The sequence below is a fragment of the Anabrus simplex genome, chromosome 3 (genome assembly GCF_040414725.1).
Source record: "Anabrus simplex isolate iqAnaSimp1 chromosome 3, ASM4041472v1, whole genome shotgun sequence".
NCBI lineage: Eukaryota > Metazoa > Arthropoda > Insecta > Orthoptera > Tettigoniidae > Anabrus > Anabrus simplex.
Window position 1 is genome coordinate 299186456 of NC_090267.1, and position 20845 is coordinate 299207300.

The window sequence follows — 20845 nt, forward strand, 5'->3', positions numbered from 1 at the left end:
AAAAAAAAGTCTGCAACTGCTACTTTTAATTCAGAATGTTATAAATTCCCATTCCTGTAACAATAAAACTGTGCCGGAAAATATTTACAATATGACTGACGCTGGATTGACCCTAGATAATGAACATCACGGAAGATGCTGGAAATGGCCTCATCTGAAGAAATGAAAAAGTGAGGGTACAAAAGTCCTGTGTCCACATCACTCAGAAAACACCGGCAGAACTCAGCACGCGAAGGTTCGTCTGGATGTTTTACCGTATGCACAAATTTGTAAGGATACTCATACAGGTCCCTTTTGTTAGTGTTTCCACAATCTCTTAATTCCCACTTGCACAAATAAACGGCGTTGAGATTTCGTCGGACTTAATTCCACGCTTTTCTTCACAAGAGCAATGTTTTCTGGTGTTCGAACTCTTTTCGGATAGTTATGGCTTTTATTCGCTACAGAGCCAGTTTCACGCCATTTTGCCACTAAGTTTGGCATTGCAGACTTTGGTGGTGGTTTTGCCAAATCATTTCCTGTCTTAAACTCTCGCGCAAATACGTCCGCACAGCATTTCAGTGAATCGTGCTTCACGTAACACTCGACAATGTATACGCGCTGTTTTCTTGTGTACACTATTTTGAGTTCAATTCAACTGGTCAGTAAACACGTCTGCTCCTCTCACTCACTCGCCCGCAATGACACAGCGATGTACTCGGGGCAGAGTATGCGATAGATGTGCTCAGACATGTAACAGCAACCGATTCATGCATCGAAATCACGGTTTACAACTTTTCTTGTGATGGACAGTGCTCCTGTTCATTAACAAGCGTCAATTCCGCGTCAGTCTTATAAATATTTTGTGGGCCAGTTTTATCTTGCCCATCCTGTGGATATATGAGATAAATTCCATTTAGGAGCAGTGAAGAGTGAATTAAATTGGTGGAATAATACATATCCAAAGATGACATTAAAAATTAACTAAACCCTGAGTGTCCGTGAAAATTGTTTATTTATTTATTTATTTATTTATTTATTTATTTATTTATTTATTTAGCAGTGGCGAAGTTAGGGATCATGGTCCTCTCTCCCTCTCTCACACTTAACCACATAAATTACAAGTTAATCATCATCATCATCATCATCATCATCATCATTATCACCTTAAACCATCTCCAGTTTCCCGGGTGTGGTATATGAGCCTCCTCCATCTCATCCCGTCCTTGTACCATTCCTCCTCCTACCGAGCTCGATAGCTGCAGTCGCTTAAGTGCGGCCGGTATCCAGTAATCGGGAGATAGTGGGTTCGAGCCCCACTGTTAGCAGCTCTGAAAATGGTTTTCCGTGGTTTCCCATTTTCACACCAGGCAAATGCCGGGGCTGTACCTTAATTAAGGCCACGGCCGCTTCCTTCCAATTCCTAGGCCTTCCCTACTCCATCGTCGCCATAAGACATATCTGTGTCGGTGCGACGTAAAGCAAATACACTGACTGACAGAGCAAATGCAACACCAAGAAGGAGTGGTCAGAACTTTATGCCAATTGCAGGGTAGAGTGACGTCACTGAGGTATGCTCATGATGTCAAATTCGCCGCTGTGCTGCGCACGTAGCGAACGATAAATGGGACACGGCGTTGGCGAATGGCCCACTTCGTACCGTGATTTCTCAGCCGACAGTCATTGTAGAACGTGTTGTCGTGTGCCACAGGACACGTGTATAGCTAAGAATGCCAGGCCGCCGTCAATGGAGGCATTTCCAGCAGACAGACGACTTTACGAGGGGTGTGGTGATCGGGCTGAGAAGGGCAGGTTGGTCACTTCGTCAAATCGCAGCCGATACCCATAGGGATGTGTCCACGGTGCAGCGCCTGTGGCGAAGATGGTTGGCGCAGGGACATGTGGCACGTGCGAGGGGTCCAGGCGCAGCCCGAGTGACGTCAGCACGCGAGGATCGGCGCATCCGCCGCCAAGCGGTGGCAGCCCCGCACGCCACGTCAACCGCCATTCTTCAGCATGTGCAAGACACCCTGGCTGTTCCAATATCGACCAGAACAATTTCCCGTCGATTGGTTGAAGGAGGCCTGCACTCCCGGCGTCCGCTCAGAAGACTACCATTGACTCCACAGCATAGACGTGCACGCCTGGCATGGTGCCGGGCTAGAGCGACTTGGATGAGGGAATGGCGGAACGTCGTGTTCTCCGATGAGTCACGCTTCTGTTCTGTCAGTGATAGTCACCGCAGACGAGTGTGGCGTTGGCGTGGAGAAAGGTCAAATCCGGCAGTAACTGTGGAGCGCCCTACCGCTAGACAACGCGGCATCAGGGTTTGGGGCGCTATTGCGTATGATTCCACGTCACCTCTAGTGCGTATTCAAGGCACGTTAAATGCCCACCGCTACGTGCAGCATGTGCTGCGGCCGGTGGCACTCCCGTACCTTAGGGGCTGCCCAATGCTCTGTTTCAGCAGGATAATGCCCGCCCACACACTGCTCGCATCTCCCAACAGGCTCTACGAGGTGTACAGATGCTTCCGTGGCCAGCGTACTCTCTACTCTCCGGATCTCTCACCAATCGAACACGTGTGGGATCTCATTGGACGCCATTTGCAAACTCTGCCCCAGCCTCGTACGGACGACCAACTGTGGCAAATGGTTGACAGAGAATGGAGAACCATCCCTCAGGACACCATCCGCACTCTTATTGACTCTGTACCTCGACGTGTTTCTGCGTGCATCGCCGCTCGCGGTGGTCCTACATCCTACTGAGTCGATGCCGTGCGCATTGTGTAACCTGCATATCGGTTTGAAATAAACATCCATTATTCATCCGTGCCGTCTCTGTTTTTTCCCCAACTTTCATCCCTTTCGAACCACTTCTCCTTGGTGTTGCATTTGCTCTGTCAGTCAGTGTAGTAGCATTCCTCCTCCACCCACTGGTCCCAATCGTGACTTCTCAGCAGTACATCGTTCTTAACTAAATCTATCCATTTCCTTCGTGGCCTTCCCACAGGTCGTCTTCCTTCTACTTTTCTGTCAAATTCCTTCCTTGCAGTTCTGTTAACTGGCATTCTCTTCATGTGACCAAACCACTTCAGTTTTGATATCTGAATCTTACTGAGGAGAGATTCATCTATTCCTACTTCTCTAATTTTCTTATTCCTAATCTTGTCTTTCCTGGTTTTCTGGATCATAGTACGTAGGAATTTCATTTCAGCTGCCTGGAGTTTGGAATTATCTCTATTGGTCAGCTTTGTGGTTTCGAGACTGTATGTAAGAATTGGTGTATAATATGACTTGTACAAAGTCATTTTTGTTTTCATAGGTCATTCCACAGCAGGAGTCTTACCTGGTGGTAAAATTGTATTGCCTTATTGATTCAGTTGTTTACCTCATGTTTTGCTAGGTTGTCATTTGATTGAACGCTACCCAAGTATTTGAAAACTGGAACGCTCTCCAGTTGGGCTTCATTTAACATGACTATTGGTTCTGCTCCTTCCCCATACCCTTTCATCACCACCGCCTTGGTCTTACTGATGTTTAAACCATATTTCTTAAACTCCTCATTCCAGCTTTGCGTCTTCTCTCCCAATTCCTCTTCTGAGTCACTCCAGATCGCAACATCAACTGCAAATGTGAAGGTTTTGTTATTTCCATGTTCTTTACTTGTAATAGATTTAATTTCTACATCCATCACAATAATAAATAGAAGTGGTGACAATGAGCTGTCCTGCTGCACTCCTCTGTTTGTTTCAAACCAGTCCGACAAACCACGTCCTCTGGAACACAATTTCTATTCCCACTATACTACATTTTCACTTTGTCCATGAGGCTGTTCCGCTCTTAAAGTTCTTTCATGCATTGCCAAATTCTTTCCCTTGGTACACTGTCGTAGGCTTTCTCAATGTCCAAGTCAGCAGGAGAGTATTGAGTACAGTCGCTTTCAATAAGAAAATTACAAGTTAATACATATATAAATGAGATGTACTATTCTATTATAAAATCAAGAATAACTAACCTAAGTAACACATATGGAGAACATTTATAAAGAAGAATGAAAGCAAAGCTCAAGAAATAAAAACAAGATGAAAAGAAATGAAATATTATGCATATTTACTCTATAACAATAAAAACATTACAATAACCTAATTTCAATTATAAGAACGGCAGTGTTTTTCAACTGTATAGTAAAATGCCACTGTTACTAGCCTACGTAACACAACTACACAGCCTATCATACGTCAGTATTCACACGAGACGATCAGGGGTATTCAACAGGTAATCTCTGCATGCAATTTTAAATTTTTGTTATTGAGTTAGCGTTCCTAACAACAGCTGGAAGTGAATTCCAAAGCCACAACGAAGGATCTATTATACATTGAAGATTGGTTGATGGTAATAGCAACGGAAGTGCCACATCTAGTGTTACAATTATGGAATGAGAATAAGAAATGGAATTTTGAAGAAGTGTATTTGGGCAGATTTTCCTTCAGAGTTCGATAAATCAATGTAAGTATGTGAAACTTCCGTTGCCTTTCGGCTTTCAGCCAGGAGAGAGCCGTGCCGTGCATCCAGGGGTTATGTGAGCATCACAACTCAAGTTAAAAGCAAATCGAAGATCAGAGTTCAATGCTCGATGAAGTTTCGTAATTAGTTCACGGGTCGCATCAACGACGACAATGTCGCAATAGTCACGTATTGGTAGTATCAATGTTTGGAGAAGTTTTATCTTTACTTCTTGTGGCAAAATATCCTTATGTCGTTTCAGAGGGTGTAGTGTCGCGTACATCTTTCTACATTTATTTCTTACGTATGCATATCAGTCAAGAGTTTCAGTCAGGGTCATACCTAGGTTTTTCACTTGCTTACTCTACGGGATTACGGTTACATTTTATTTCAGCCGAGGAGTCGTATAATTTTTTTTTTTTATTTTTTGCTAGTTGCTTTACGTCGCACCGACACAGATATGTCTTACGGCGACGATAGGATAGGAAAGGCCTAGGAAATGGAAGGAAGCGGCCGTGGCCTTAATTAAGGTACAGCCCCGGCATTTACCTGGTGTGAAAATAGGAAACCACGGAAAACCATCTTCCGGGCTGCCGACAGTGGGGCTCGAACCCACTATCTCGCGATTACTGGATACTGGCCGCACTTAAGCGACTGCAGCTATCGAGCTCGGTGCGTCGTGATGAGGGTGAAATGATGATGAAGATCCAGCCTCCGTGCCAGCGAAATTAACCAATTATGGTTGAAATTCCCGACCCTTCCGGGAATCGAACCCGGGACTCCTGTGACAAAAAGCCAGCACGCTAACCATTTAGCCATGGAGCCGGACGAGGAGAGAGTTTTACCTGTCGTACACACTGAGTTGTTGAAGGTCGGCGTTAATATCTCTTATTGCGTTCGATATATCTTTTATATTAACGCGGCAGTAAATTTGGAGGTCATCGGCTAAAGGTCATATCTATTATGCTTTATTTTAGAGGATAAGTTATATCATTAATGTACCGGGAGGTACTCCTCTACGCCGTACATTTAAATCTTGCGCCAATTAAAACTCCTCTACAGGAGAAACACTGAACTTGAAACTAGACCTATTTAAACGTTTCCTCTGAAGATATCACTACCGTAATTTTGTAATTATGAAGTTGCCAGTACTGTGTGAATTTCAACTTGTTTTTGTTTTCCGTTCGTCAAGAAATTTGTACATTCTCCCAGAGAAGTCACTACAAAAAACTATGATCATGAAACCTGGTGCGAAGTGAAGGAACTTTTTTGAAGAAATTTTGTATTCATAAGTTTTTATTTTACTAAATTTCGTTCATTCATTTTTGGGTTGGCAATATTCATCCTTTCTTTCCGCCTGTTTTGAATTTAACCAATCAAGAATTTCTGTAATTAATTTCCAACCAATCACGTATTTCTTCCTCGATTTTGAGTGTAAACTTTGTATCCTCCAATAAAATTCTGTGGGTGTGTCTTGATTATTTATGATAGGACTCGAACCTTCCCCGAGGGTTTATAAACTGCGGAGTTTCACGGCTCTTGGCCACTTGATCAACATCTAACTAAGTGTATCTATGTGAAGCAGGAGGCGGGAGGTGCCTCTTCCATCAGGCAGCAGGTTTCCAGCAAGGTAATGGCCGTTTAACATCTTTATTTCTTGCTAGCTCAGCAGTTTAACCCGCGGGAAAGGTCCGAAACTTTTACCATGTAACTTACTTTTCTAAAAATGTAATTTTCTGCCGGCTTATGTAAAAACTTCATAAAATCTGTAACCGTAATTCGGGGATAGAGAGTAATGCACCCTCTCGAGTTCCCCTTCGTTTTGGTTTGAGGTGACTACGGTTTGGTAACTTCTTCTCTTACTTAATGTTTTAAATTTCTTTCTTATACGGGTCACCTCCGTAGTTTGGGAATAGCCCCTGTTTCATCGGCCTAGTGCCTTTTAAGTTTTAAAGAATGCCTGTTTAGGAGTGCAAATTCACGCCTCCATTCTATTTGGTGTTTCGGCCCATTTACTTAACCATTATTCGTGTTCCAGGAAGGCCCAGTGGGTTGGGTACGAGATACCCCTGTTTCAGTTGTAAGTTTGGCCATGGAAGGCCAAAAGGTATAAGATACTGTTGGAATTGCCTTGAGTAGGCTTGTGAACTGAGAGCACGTTAGCTCTTTTTCAAGTGTTGTAATAGTGCATCTGGGAGGCCTGAAATCGTCATTGTTGGAGCTGGTGCTCCATGTATTGGGGATTTTCTGCCCTTGCATTAAAATGTATGCTTTGGTAAAATTGAGCTAAGAGCTCAAAATTGTAAAACTAGGGGCATGTAGCCCAAGAGTGTAAAAAATCACTAAAATTGGGATTTTTCTTGTCTTGTTTCTAGTTTGTCATTGTACCTGATATATTATTGTGTTCACTTAGTGAAGGATTGTTAAGTTTGAAATTCTAAAAAAGAAAAGAAAATATAACCTTGGTTAAAGTTTTAAATTCCATTCTTGACTTTGTACTTCACCCCGGCACCTTGTTTCACCTCTGCATCCACGGGCAACCCCGTATCAATTAACATAGAGGGCAATCAGGAGAGGACCAAGGGTTGAATCCTGTGGAGCTCCAGCCTTTTTGATCCGCCACTGTGAAGTAATATCATGAGCTATAACACGTTGCTTACGGTCTGAAAGGTAAGAGCGGAAAAATGTTGAAGCTTCAGTCCAAAAAATTATTCAATTTTTTTAACAATATGTGAACACTGATCGTGTCATAAGCACTGCTGACGTCGAGGAGTGTGAGTATAGACACTTGTCATTCGTCCATTGCTGTCTGATGTCTCATTCAGCGAAGCACATCTGAAGCAGTACTCCACAGTTTTTTCCAGTTGAACGTCTTTGATGTGTAACGTAACCAGATTGAAAGACAGTAAATCGAATCAAATTTGCATCCATGTCCTTCGCTGCTATCAGTATTTATACATCACTGTAAATGAATTATCGCTGTGAGTAATTGCGCATGGCCTTAAAATGTATTATTCTCTAGCACGTAAGAATAAAAGGCGGAAAACGTACCCATATTTACCTGCTATGTAATTATACCTTACATAGCTGTTTGTTTTGCATCACAAAGACTCACACAAGTTTTATGGTGACGTTAATAAATAATGTTATAGATGTTACGTCCCACCAACTACTTTTACGGTCTTCAGAGACGCCGAGATACCAGAATTTTGACCCCAGCGCTGTAGACCCAAAATTCTCACAGGGTATACTCTAAGTCAGCACATGAAAACCCTGGGTGCTAGATCACTGTGGGATTTAAGATTAGTGGGTTACAGCTAGTTACAACAAACTTCCTTCAATTTGGCATAAATCAGGCATATAGAAGACATTTTATTATGTTAAAAAAAACTCCATATTAAAATGCACTAGTTTGAAAAATCTTAAATTTGCTTGCACAATAGTTTTCTACTCAACCTATATCCAGCGATTTATGTAAAACAATCCAAGGTGCCTCTTTTGATTTGCAATCATACTTTTCACTACAGCAATCTCTTGAATTGGTATATGTTGCAGTACGGTGGTTTTGTAGCCAAGTCTTCACATATTTCTCAAGCTTAAATCCGTCAACTGGTGAGGCTTTCGAATGTATGTACAAAAAAGAAAAAAGCTTGGCAACGAATAGTGATGACCTTAAATAAGTGATGGCTGATAATGTTAAACATCGAGGTGAACTTTCGATGTCCTCGATTACGAGCGTAGCTGGAAAGTTAAAACTCGCTGACAAAATGGTAACCAAAGTAGAAGGAATACGCAAGAAATCAGAAGGCCTACTCCAATGAGTGGAGTTATGCAGAATGGATACGGCATGTGACCTCTACCACAGCCCTGTTTGTCCCTCAGGAATTCTTTAACGTGCCAGTAAATCTTCCCACATGAGGCTGACGTGTTTGAGCGCCTACCAATACCACTGGACTGAGCCAGGATCGAACCTGCCATGTTAGGTTCAGAAGGCCTGCGCTCTATCATCTGAGCTTCTTAGCCTGGCTTTTATGATGACGATGGGATAGAAACGAGCTAGGAATTATGAAGGAAGAGACCGTAGAGTTAATTAAGGTACAACCTGGTGTAAACGTCGGACAGCGTGGAAAGCAATGTTCAATGCTGTTGATAGTGCGGTTCGAACCCACCACCTTCCCTATGGAAGCTAAAAACTACGTGACCCGAATAATACAGCCAACTCGTTCGGTTATACAGGAGACGATAATCCACCAAGAGTCTACGGTTACGTCCAAAAACAGTAACAGATTAGTATCCTGCGAACCTCGGTAACGAATACGGGGTCTCTTCGTCGTCAGTAAAATACTGGTACTTTTTAAAGGCTTCTAACGACCATTTAACAGAGGAACAAGAACTAGGTGAAAAGTTATGGATAAGAGATTTGGTTTACATTTTCTCTACCAAGCGATTGCGGTGGAAATACGGGGGACTTTATCACCATATTGCACGGATGAACAAGACGCCTAAAGCCATACATATACTACAACGAACTGAAAGCTGCCTTAATATCTGTTGCTCTACAGAAATTACATGGTATTGCATTGTATTCCATAACTGGAAGTTAATTTAACATAAATAGCAGTAATTAATTTCTCAACAACTAGAGGGAGCAAACATTAAAGATATCTAACATCAGACATCGTAAATGCGCAGAATATTATCTTAAGTGGTAAACGTGATCTTTCACCATCTCTCACTTAGTATTGGTTTCTAATGCTGCAATTAGTCGTGGTCCTTTCTTCCTAGGATAGATGATTCAATTTCAGATGAAGTTGGTGGCCCCTGACCGTGTTCTAAAGTACCGTAACATCTGTGTGTTGAAAGAAATGCTGCGGTTCAGAATTTGACACTACCGCGTCTCTTCAAATTTAGAACAATCAATCAAAGGGCCCTTAAACAAACAGAAAATAACTTTAACTTTTTCCCGTGGCTCAAATCATTGAATTAATTCCCATACGGCCATCAACTTAATTCGAATTGAATTTTTTCAATTGGTGTTAAACATTAATTTTGCTTCATTGAAGTTCCAAAAATTCCTAACCAAAGGCACATTGCTAACATTCGAGTCCTACTGGATTTTAATATATTTCCGGTGGCATATGGTTTTACGTAATCACTCCTTCACTAAGTATTAGAGAAGAAGATCATGAATGGAGCTTCTGTTACTCACTTATTTCAAAAGCCCTATTACCATTTGTGTAACTCACAACTCCATATCATTGGTGTGCATAGCAGTAGCTGTTACTATACCACAAGGATAGATGAGTAGTTCATTCCCATAATCTAAAGCAAAAGAACACTGAGATTTTGGTTGAAATATTCTTCTTTCGTCCATCCGTTGTTCTCTGAACTAAAGGAGGATTATTTGTTTTGTCATACGCGATATAATATCACAGTTTAAATTTGCATCTCCCTAACATCCAACCTGACGAATTTGGATGTTATCGCAGAAGAGTATTATCTTTAAACGCATTGTCCTGAGAAGAAATAGGTCCATAAATGTACTAACTTATCACTTCCTAATTAAGTAAAATGTTGCTTTGATGATAAAGAAACGATGACTAACAAAGAATTCACTTCGGGCGCACGTAACATTCCTTGCTCATCCAAGTTAAACTTGTATGTTGCACTATCTGGGGGAGCAAATTCATTTCTTCCGTTTGTAACAGTCTTTGCTTGTCGTGCCTTTCGAGTGTTTCAGCTTTGACTTCCAACACTTGGTAATATGGAATATATGATAGATGTACAGGTTCGAGCTTCCATCGAATACATTTTATTTTAATTTTTAAATTAATTTTGCCTCAGGATGTTATTTGAACTGTATGCATTTCTTTTACGTAGTTTTACTGATCATTTAACCCAATTTAATATTCATCACAATACTTTCTACGAGTAGCACATACTTACACACTTCCCCTAATATCAATTTTATGTAAATTTAAGAGACGCGACAAAAGGAAAAAATACAGAAAGAAAAATAAAAGAGCGTTTATTGTCAACTCGAACGCGTGTAATTTATATTACGGAGCTAGCGTTTTGACTACTGTGTTATCAAACTGCTTCTCTGAGTCCTCCATTTTATAACAGGTTATAGGCTATTCGGGGTTATATTAATATCTCGGCAACTAAAGCCTGTTCGAGAAAACTTCCAAATTGACACTGATTTTGTAAACATGTAACTTAATCTCGCTAAAGTTTGACAAAACCGGTGTCGGCCGCAACTAAGGACTTCCCTTGTTAGTTCATTGCGAAAGACTTTCTTTGTGAACTGAGTTTGTAATATTTTGCTTTGTTTCAAGAAAAAAATCGCAACTATTTAAGTACGAAATCCGAAATGAGACACTATTTTTATGCATCAATAATAATAATAATAATAATAATAATAATAATAATAATAATAATAATAATAATAATAATAATAATAATAATAATAATTGTACTGGGGTACAGTATCTCTGTTTGAGTATTTCGTGTGATGTTTTCTACTATGTCCATCTCTGCTAAAGACTCTAAACTTTGGGATATTGAATTTGTTTTTTATTCAATGATTAGATGGCTCTGCCTTCAATATATAACAGACCTCTTGAGGGCAAAATCCTAATTAACCGAAAAGAAAGTCTGTATCCCAATGTTGGTAAAGTTTTTGGCATGCTGTTATTATTTCTATTTTTGAAGTTGCCAGTAATTAATCTATCAGCTCCTCTAATTCTATCAGCCTATCTCAAGCTAGATTACTGACCAATCAGGGTCCTTCTTAGTTAATAGATACCATCCAAACCGATCGTTGGATTTTAAACATCCGGATTTTTCGAGATCTCTCTGTATATAAGCTGAGGTGTTCTCGCACTCAGTGTCATGTATTGCTGTTATGATCGTGTGCGCGTACTGACGGAGGAGAAAGTGGGTTCTCATCGGGGACATCTGGAGGCGGGTGTTTCGGCCTGAAGGAAGTTCCTACTAATAAGTTATAGCAGAATAAACTTATCTAAGTGTGCATACCTGCATGTGAAGTGTAGGGAAGAGTTTCGCAGCTTTCACTTGAATGCAACTGTTGGGGCATTCTTTCCTCATCGTAACGCAGGGTGGCCTCTGGACTTAAATAATTATTTCCCTTGTGGGAAGTTGGTTGAGTGTAATGGAGAATGAGTGGTTACCCTCAAAATTGTCCCATTTAAATTGAATTGGTTGACTAGGTTTTTGTAACTCTAAAATTGAACTTGCGCTTTTCGGCTTGAAATGTTCTTTCCGACATCGTTTCGGCAATGGGTGACACTGTCTTAATTTCTCTGATCTTCCAGTTCCGTATTTTGTCCAGCCGAGTGACTCCTAAGGACCACCTTTGCATGTTTATTCCCACCGGGTGTAACTTGTTAGTTATGGTCTCAGTAGCTGGTCAGAATTCGCTCTCATACAACGATACTGGCTTTACAGCAGAGTCATATACATCGGACTTAAGTTTTCAATATTTTAGTACAAATCCTATACACATCTAAATGGAGCCTCAACTCACAAACTCATCACATTGGCATTAATTCTCTTTTTTGCTTAAGAACCTATAATATGTAGTGTATAAGTTACGGTTAAGTACAGAAACTGACTAATGATGAGTTTATCCATATTATGTTGACATTAAACAAACAGCGTGGTTAATATCAGAACTTAAAAATGAGTGCTTATTTAAGCGGATAATCTTTCCATAAGCCAACAAGCACTGGATAACGTTAGAAAATATGCCTTGCATGTTAAGATTAAAAAGTAAAAGTATTTTCAAGTTACAGAAGTTGCATCTGAATTATTAATCTGAACTGAATAGTTTGAAAATTTGGTTCAAAAATTCATTTTACATAAAGAAGAATATTATGTTTAAGAAAGAACATGTCAGTTACAGAAATACAATGAATTAAACGTTAAAATTCGCTGAATATATTTTTCAATAATTGGAATCAGCTTTATTATATTATCCAGATATAAACAACTCACACCTGACTTTCAGATTGTACCACGAGACGCGGCTGCACATACCAAATGAGCGTATCTTTGAATATCATGAACATTTATATTCTTAAGGTTATAAAGTAGGAATACGATTGCATGAAAAATATTTTGAGGTTTATTATTATACAATTATTTTTTAAGCTATGATTCATTACTGTAGCTGAATTTTTAGTGCAATGAAAGACGCATCTAGTCTAATACTTTACGGGAATAAGTACAGTTTCCTTCCAGTCGAAGTATGATAAGAATCGGTCAAAAAGGAGAAGTGAAAGTGTGAAACTAAGATGTGGGAGAAATGAATGTCAAAGTAAAAATAACTGAGGTCAAGGTTATAGTCTGTTTATTTTTACAATTCATTCCTGCGTGACATTACTCCTGCTCAGTATACGTGATGTTTTGCATCCGCATGCATGAGTAATGAATGTTAATTTTAAGTGAATTGTTATTTAAAATAGCATCTTATTCTAAAGGCTAAGCCTTGTCAACGCAGTCATAGATGTCTATCTTGAGCCAGTCTTTTCAACTCGGCGTAGATCTTGCAGTTCGTTCTCTGAAGCAGCTTCTTGAAATAAGACACCCTTCGCCGTCGTCTTCCTCTTTTCCCTGCTATTCTTCCTGCAATAATGTTACAAAGAAACTCTTCATGCCGCAGAATGTGACCTATAAAGGATATTTTTCGTTTTTCAATTTCAGTTACCAGACTCCGTTTTCCTCCTATCTCTCGAAGGACTTCGGTATTGCTCTTCATTTTAGTCCAACTTGTCCTCTGCATTCTTCTCCAGATCCACATTTCAGTTGTCTCTAGACTTCTCCTGCTCTCCTAATGCCCAGCTTTCGTAACCGTACAGAAGCACGTTCAGTACAAAGGGTTTTGTGAAGGCCTTCCGAGTTTGAATATCTATGCGTTTGTTGGCAAGCAGTTGCTTTTTATCTTGGAAGGCCCTCTAATTTACAAACTTAAATATTAAGCTTTTCAAATTTGTTACACATTTTTTGTGTATTTTTAAAACTCATGGTTAAGTGACACATGCTGTTGCACAACACACTTGAAGCCTAGCATCTACATTTCATTGCTTCACATTAGTCTCTTTTATTGCTAGTTGCTTTACGCCGCACCGACACGTACAGGTCATATGGCGACGATGGGAGAGGAAAGGACTAGGAGTGAGAAGGAAGCGGCCGTGGCCTTAATCACGGTACAGCCCCCGCATTTGTCTGGTGTGAAAATAGGAAGCCACGGAAACCATCTTCAGGGCCGCCGCCCGGATGCAAGCTCACGGGTGCGCGCCCCTAACCGCACGACCAACTCGCCTGGTATATTGTTCTTTAGTGTGGCATTTCTTGAAGCCTTGCATCCACTCAAAGACTGGAGACTGGCTGTCTCACAAGGTGATTTTTCCTTCTGCTACAAGATTATACAGGGAAAATACAGGTTAAATTGTAAACTGGTTTTTCGTATAAAACAGAGGTACGGTTTCATATTTATTAAAAAATTTGAACGATTTATCATCGCCCATTGATACAATAACAAATAGAAAATCTCGAGCATCAACTCGCCCCCGATGGACGTCGGGAACTATAACTCTCACAGTATTATCAACTTTTCAGCAAGGAAAGACTGGTTCGAGTTGAAATTCATTTTAGCTTGAATAGATTTCCTTTGCCTGAATTTATACAGCACAGTACGTTTGAGCACATAACACACGCCATTTGAACTTTCTTCATTATTGCTGAGTATCATTAATAAGAGATTACATTATTTTAGTTGGGAGCAGGGAAATGTTGGATGTGCGAAAGTTTCGCACGGGTTTACTGCTGCTGCTGCTAATAATAATAATAATAATAATAATAATAATAATAATAATAATAATAATAATAATAATATGGTTCATGTTTGTGGGTTACTGTAGTCACGCCCTAGTTTGTGAACCATGGGAAACGGCTGAGTGCCCTAGTAAGTGGTCCTGACAGTCGGGATACCAGTTGCTATGGAATGGGAGTGGGCATCTCGGACATATTCTGAGTCATGGCCCTCCTTGTGCTCAGGCGGCTAGGACTATACAATTCACCGGTGGTCCATAACCCGTTAGAGGAGAGATCCTCACTTCGACTATGTGCAAATAGGGTAGCATCCTGCTTCATGAATTTACCGAGCTCAGAACATTTTAAGCAAGCCTCGGACCTATGGGAGTAACGGAGTTCCACTCCCATTTGACAGGCGAGGGACTCCTTGGAAACAACTTGGCGAACAAAATGGAATTCGATGGGGGAAATCAATATTAATGGGGCGTATGGAAGAAAGAAGGTAGAACTGGCTGAGTCAGCAAAGAGGATGCATCTGGATGTGCTAGGAGTAAGTGATATTCGGGTAAGGAGAGATAACGAGGAAGAGAGAGGAGATTATAAAGTGTACTTGACGGGTGCTGGAAAGGGGAGGACAGAGTCTGGGGTAGGGCTCTTTATCAGGAATACCATTGCACGCAACATAGTTTCTGTTAGGCACGTAAATGAGCGAATGATGTGGGTAAATTTGTCGGTTGGAGGAATTAGGACAAGAATTGTGTCCGTGTATTCACCATGTGAGGGTGCAGATGAGGATGAAGTTGACAAGTTTTATGAAGCATTGAGTGACATCGTGGTCAGGGTCAACAGCAAGGATAGAATAGTGCTAATGGTCGATTTTAATGCGAGAGTTGGGAATAGAACTGAAGGATACGAAAGGGTGATTGGAAAATGTGGGGAAGATATGGAAGCTACTGGGAATGGGAAGCGTTTGCTGGACTTCTGTGCTAGTATGGGTTTAGCTGTTACGAATACATTCTTCAAGCATAAGGCTATTCACCACTACACATGGGAGGCTAGGGGTACCAGATCCATAATAGGCTATATATTAACAGACTTTGAATTCAGGAAATCTGTTAGGAATATACGAGTTTTCCGCGAGTGTTTCGATGATACAGACCACTATCTGATCTGTAGTGAACTAAGTATCTCTAGGCCTAGGGTAGAGAATGTGAAATCTGTCTGCAAACGAATAACGGTAGAACATCTCCAGGACGAGGAAATTAGACAGAAGTACATGGATATGATTAGTGAGAAGTTTCGAACAGTAGACAGTAAGCAGGTTCAGGATATAGAAGGTGAATGGGTGGCATATAGGGATGCTGTAGTAGAAACAGCAAGGGAATGCCTAGGAACAACTGTGTGTAAAGATGGGAAAAGGCGAACATCTTGGTGGAATGATGAAGTGAGAGCAGCTTATAAACGTAAAAAAGAAGGCTTATCAGAAATGGCTCCAAACAGGGGCCGAGGCAGACAGGGACTTGTACGTAGATGAAAGAAACAGAGCGAAACAAATAGTTGTTGAATCCAAAAAGAAGTCATGGGAAGATTTTGGTAATAACCTGGAAAGGCTAGGTCAAGCAGCAGGGAAACCTTTCTGGACAGTAATAAAGAATGTTAGGAAGGGAGGGAAAAGGGAATGAACAGTGTTTTGAGTAATTCAGTTGAACTCATAATAGATCCCAGGGAATCACTAGAGAGGTGGAGGGAATATTTTGAACATCTTCTCAATGTAAAAGGTGGTGTTGAGCCAAGCTCATGGGCAGGTGGAAAATTATGTTGGTGAAATTATGCTTGAGGAAGTGGAAAGGATGGTAAATAAACTTCATTGTCATAAGGCAGCAGGAAGAGATGAAATTAGACATGAAATGGTGAAGTATAGTGGGAAGGTAGGGATGAAATTGCTTCACAGAGTAGTAAAATTAGCGTGGAGTGTTGGTAAGGTACCTTCAGATTGGACAAAAGTAGTAATTGCACTTATCTATAAGCAAGGGAACAGGAAGGATTGCAACAACTATGGAGGTATCTCATTGATTATTATACCAGGCAAAGTATTCACTGTCATCTTGGAAGGGAGGGTGCGATCAGTCGTTGAGAGGAAATTGGATGGAAACCAGTGTGGTTTCGAGACCACAGAGAGGCTGTCAGGATCAGATTTTCAGTATGCGCCAGGTAATTGAAAAATGCTACGAGAGGAATAGGCAGTTGCGTTTATGTTTCGTAGATCTAGAGAAAGCATATGACAGGGTGGCGAGGGAAAAGATGTTCACTATACTGGGGGACTATGGAATTAAAGGTAGATTATTAAAATCAATCAAAGGCATTTATGTTGACAATTGGGCTTCAGTGAGAATTGATGGTAGAATGAGTTCTTGGTTCAGGGTACTTACAGGTGTTAGACAGGCTGTAATCTTTCACCTTTGCTGTTCGTAGTTTACATGGATCATCTGCTGAAAGGTATAAAATGGCAGGGAAGGATTCAGTTAGGTTGAAATGTAGTAAGCAGTTTGGCCTATGCTGATGACTAGGTCCTGATGTCAGATTGCGCCGAAAGCCTGCAGTCTAATATCTTGGAACTTGAAAATAGGTGCAATGAGTATGGCATGAAAATTAGCCTCTCGAAGAATAAACTGATGTCAGTAGGTAACAAATTCAACAGAATTGAATGTCAGATTGGTGATACAAAGCTAGAACAGATCGATAATTTCAATTATTTAGGTTGTGTGTTCTCCCAGGATGGTAATATAGTAAGTGAGATTGAATCAAGTTGTAGTAAAGCTAATGCAGTGAGCGCGCAGTTGCGATCAGCAGTATTCTGTAAGAAGCAAGTCAGCTCCCAGGCGAAACTATCTTTACATCGGTCTGTTTTCAGACCAACTTTGCTTTACGGGAGCGAAAGCTGGGTGGACTCATGATATCTTATTCATAAGTTAGAAATAACAGATATGAAAGTAGCAAGAATGATTGCTGGTACAAACAGGTGGGAACAATGGCAGGAGGATACTCGGAATGAGGAGATAAAGGCTAATGTAGGAATGAATTCGATGGATGAAGCTGTACGCATAAACCGGCTTCGGTGGTGGGGTCATGTGAGAGCGAATGGAGGAGGATAGGTTACCTAGGAGAATAATGGACTCTGCTATGGAGTGTAAGAGAATTAGAGGAAGACCAAGACGACGATGGTTAGACTAGGTTTCTAACGATTTAAAGATAAGAGATATAGAACTAAATGACGCCACAACACTGGCTGCAAATCGAGGATTCCGGCGACGTTTAGTAAATTCTCAGAGGCTTGCAGACTGAACGCTGAAAGGCATAACAGCCTATAATGAGAATGAATGAACGAATAATAATAATAATAATAATAATAATAATAATAATAATAATAATAATAATAATAATAATAATAATAATAACTTCTATTTCACAGCAAACTGTCACAATTTCAGATTCTGTAACATGATCGTGAATATGTGTACAGTACACAAATTTCTCATAATTATGCCCCTTCAAATGTCAACGGAAAATCATAGGTATGGGAGCCGGGTGGCTTTCCGAGCCCAAGATAGGGGTTCAATCAGGGTTCGGTCTTGCAGTATTTGCAGGTGCTAAAGAAAGTTATCCTCGAGGCAGTAATTCTTTTTAAATGCTATTTGTTCGGGGCGTCGACCTATAGAGATCTTTTGCTCCTACTTGCACCATATGATATGAACCTTCGTGTAATTGGAATTGCGAAAATGTAGAGTGTTGAATGTGATGAAAGGAGCATTAAGGACGGCAAAAACACCCGGTCCCCAGGGAAGGAATATTAATAATTACAATTAGAAACCCCTGACCCGGCCGGAAATCTAACCCCGGGGCGCCGGATGACAGGAGGACGCCTTGTTCCCTACACCGCGTGGCCGGACGGCAGTAAATTTACTGGCACGTAAAATAAGTTCTATGGGGCAAAATTGCCGGCAACCTGGCGACTCCAAAAACTGTGAAACTGCTTCACAAACACCAACAACTGTATTATTATTATTATTATTATTATTATTATTATTATTATTATTATTATTATTATTATTATTATATCAGAAATATGTAATAAGTAGTTCAAACATTCTGATCACGTACCTAATTGGGTGAGGAGAAAAGAGTTATTCGGTATAGTACATTGAATTCATACCTACTGTTACAAGTACAGAAAAGCAGGCAGGTTGGTTTATTTCTGATATAGACGTTATTTTTTAATATCTTACATCTTCCGTGTTTCGTCCTATTTGATTGACCGTCGTGAGTGCCACATCCCTCATGTTGACAGGAGACCCAAGCTGCTTATATGAGAAGGAAATTGAGAGGAAGGAAAATGGTGGAAAGTAAATGATTTATAGAACGTAAGCGAGGAAATGGGAATAGTTTCGATCACGCGAAACAGATGGATTTTTCAAAAAAAGAAATGAATAGGAGACATTCCGTTGAGAGGCTACATATCTAAATCTTCGGTGAGTCTTGAGTAGCAAATGCTAGAAATCTCTCAAAGCATAGACGAATATTTAGTAAACAGTTAAGTTGAAAATGCAGGCTTTAGACAACATCGTATGTTGTTTTAGCATACACGTTCCCTTAAAATACATTATTTAGAACTTAATTTAACCATAGTGGGGAACTTTGTGATTAAATTATATTTACTTCATTTTTTAATTACGATTTGATATTTTATTATTCCATTCAATCGCTACTCTGCAGGATAGTGAAAATATACACTCTTCAAAGTTTATCAGAAACATTAATTAACGCAATTACAATTCGGTTACTTGGCTGAATCGTCAGCGCTCTAGCCTTCGGTTCACAGGGCCTCGAGTTCGATTCCTGACGGGACCAGAGATCTTAACTGCGTATGATTAATTTTAAAATGTGCCTAAAATCGGCTCTCAAATATGTAAAAATAGGTTCTAAAATATGTTTTAGGCAGCTTAATTTTTACGTATTTTAATACGCACATATCAATTACAATACCATTTTTAATTTTCTAAACTGATATTAACTCTAAATGCATACAAGTAATAAGGCATTAACATGTTAATACAATATTTCACATTCACAATGGTACAGCACATTTTTGAGTTTTTACCTCTTAATAAATAAAACATTGAATTACAAGCACGTTACTGCCCGTAATTTGATGCACAGTGAATCACTAGCACTTTTTCTAGATTTTTGTTGTGAAACTACACCACATGTCTGACAACACTAGCTTGTAGGCTTAGAAAGTGCGCTCATCGTCAACAGAGGTTACAGGGCTGTATTTGAATTTTTGAATTTTGGTACAAGACGTGGGGAGGTATCACATTCAACGTTAGTTTTGCCAAACAAAACATCAGCCACAGTAAGAAGCGTTTACAGTCCTGGGTTCTTCTGTAATACTTTATTAAGCTTATCCCAAATTCTATCCCCAGTGGGGCCTGGAGCTAAACTGATTTTTTTCTTCCACCTCTTCTAACAAATCCAATTGTTCGTAAACAGGTTTCCCGGAAGACTCAAGTGCAGAAATAACAGGGACCAAAAAGTATAACGGGACCTGATGTAGGGAATTTCTTGAAAAATGGTTACATCCTTTAGAACATTTTTGGCCAAAGTGATGTACATGATATCTTCATTTAGGGCCAGAACAAAACTTCTGATTGCATCAAAATGTTCGCTGTAGTACACAATGGCCTAAAGCCAAGTCCCCCAGCGCGTAACGATGGGTTCTGGTGGCAGTGGAAATCAGGTAATTCATTAGGGAAGAACTGGATTCGTGTGGGAGCCTTAACAAAAGTTTCTTAATGGAGGAGATCATCTTGTTGACTCGCGGAAATTCGGCACTATCTGCTCAGCCACGCGATTCAGATTCATAGCATGAAAAAGACAAGCGACGTGAATCAAAGCAGGGTAAAATACTTTCAGCAACTTAACAGCAGCAATCATGTAGGTGGCTACATCAGTAAATATAAGAAGCACCTTATTTTCATCCATGTTATTGTGGAAAAGCGCCTTGAGAACTTCATTTACAAACTGAGCAACTGTCTCCTGGTTGGTTTTAGTTAACTGTCTGCTGCAGATCAAATATGGCGAACACGGCGTGTCGGGATCTAATTTTCCGACTATCAAGTGGGCAATATAACGACCTAGAGTGACAGTAGTCTCAGCGACAGAGATCCAGATGTATGAGTCTCGTATGTCTTCCCTTATCCGCCTGACTGTATGTTCGTAAAGAGTGTCCAGGTAGTTTTTTCTTAAAGTTGATTCGGATGGGGTGTTCTGATGATAATATTTTTGTAAAAAACTTTTGAAGGAAAGATTTTCAAGTGAGGGAATATTTTCCGACACAAGAGCTATGCATAAGTCCGCATGGAATTCCTCTTTGCTTACCTTATTTAGCGATTCCGTTGTTAATAATCTTTCCTTAAGATTTGATTTTATTTGTAAATTTTCGCGCAAGCATCCCAAGGGCATCTCAT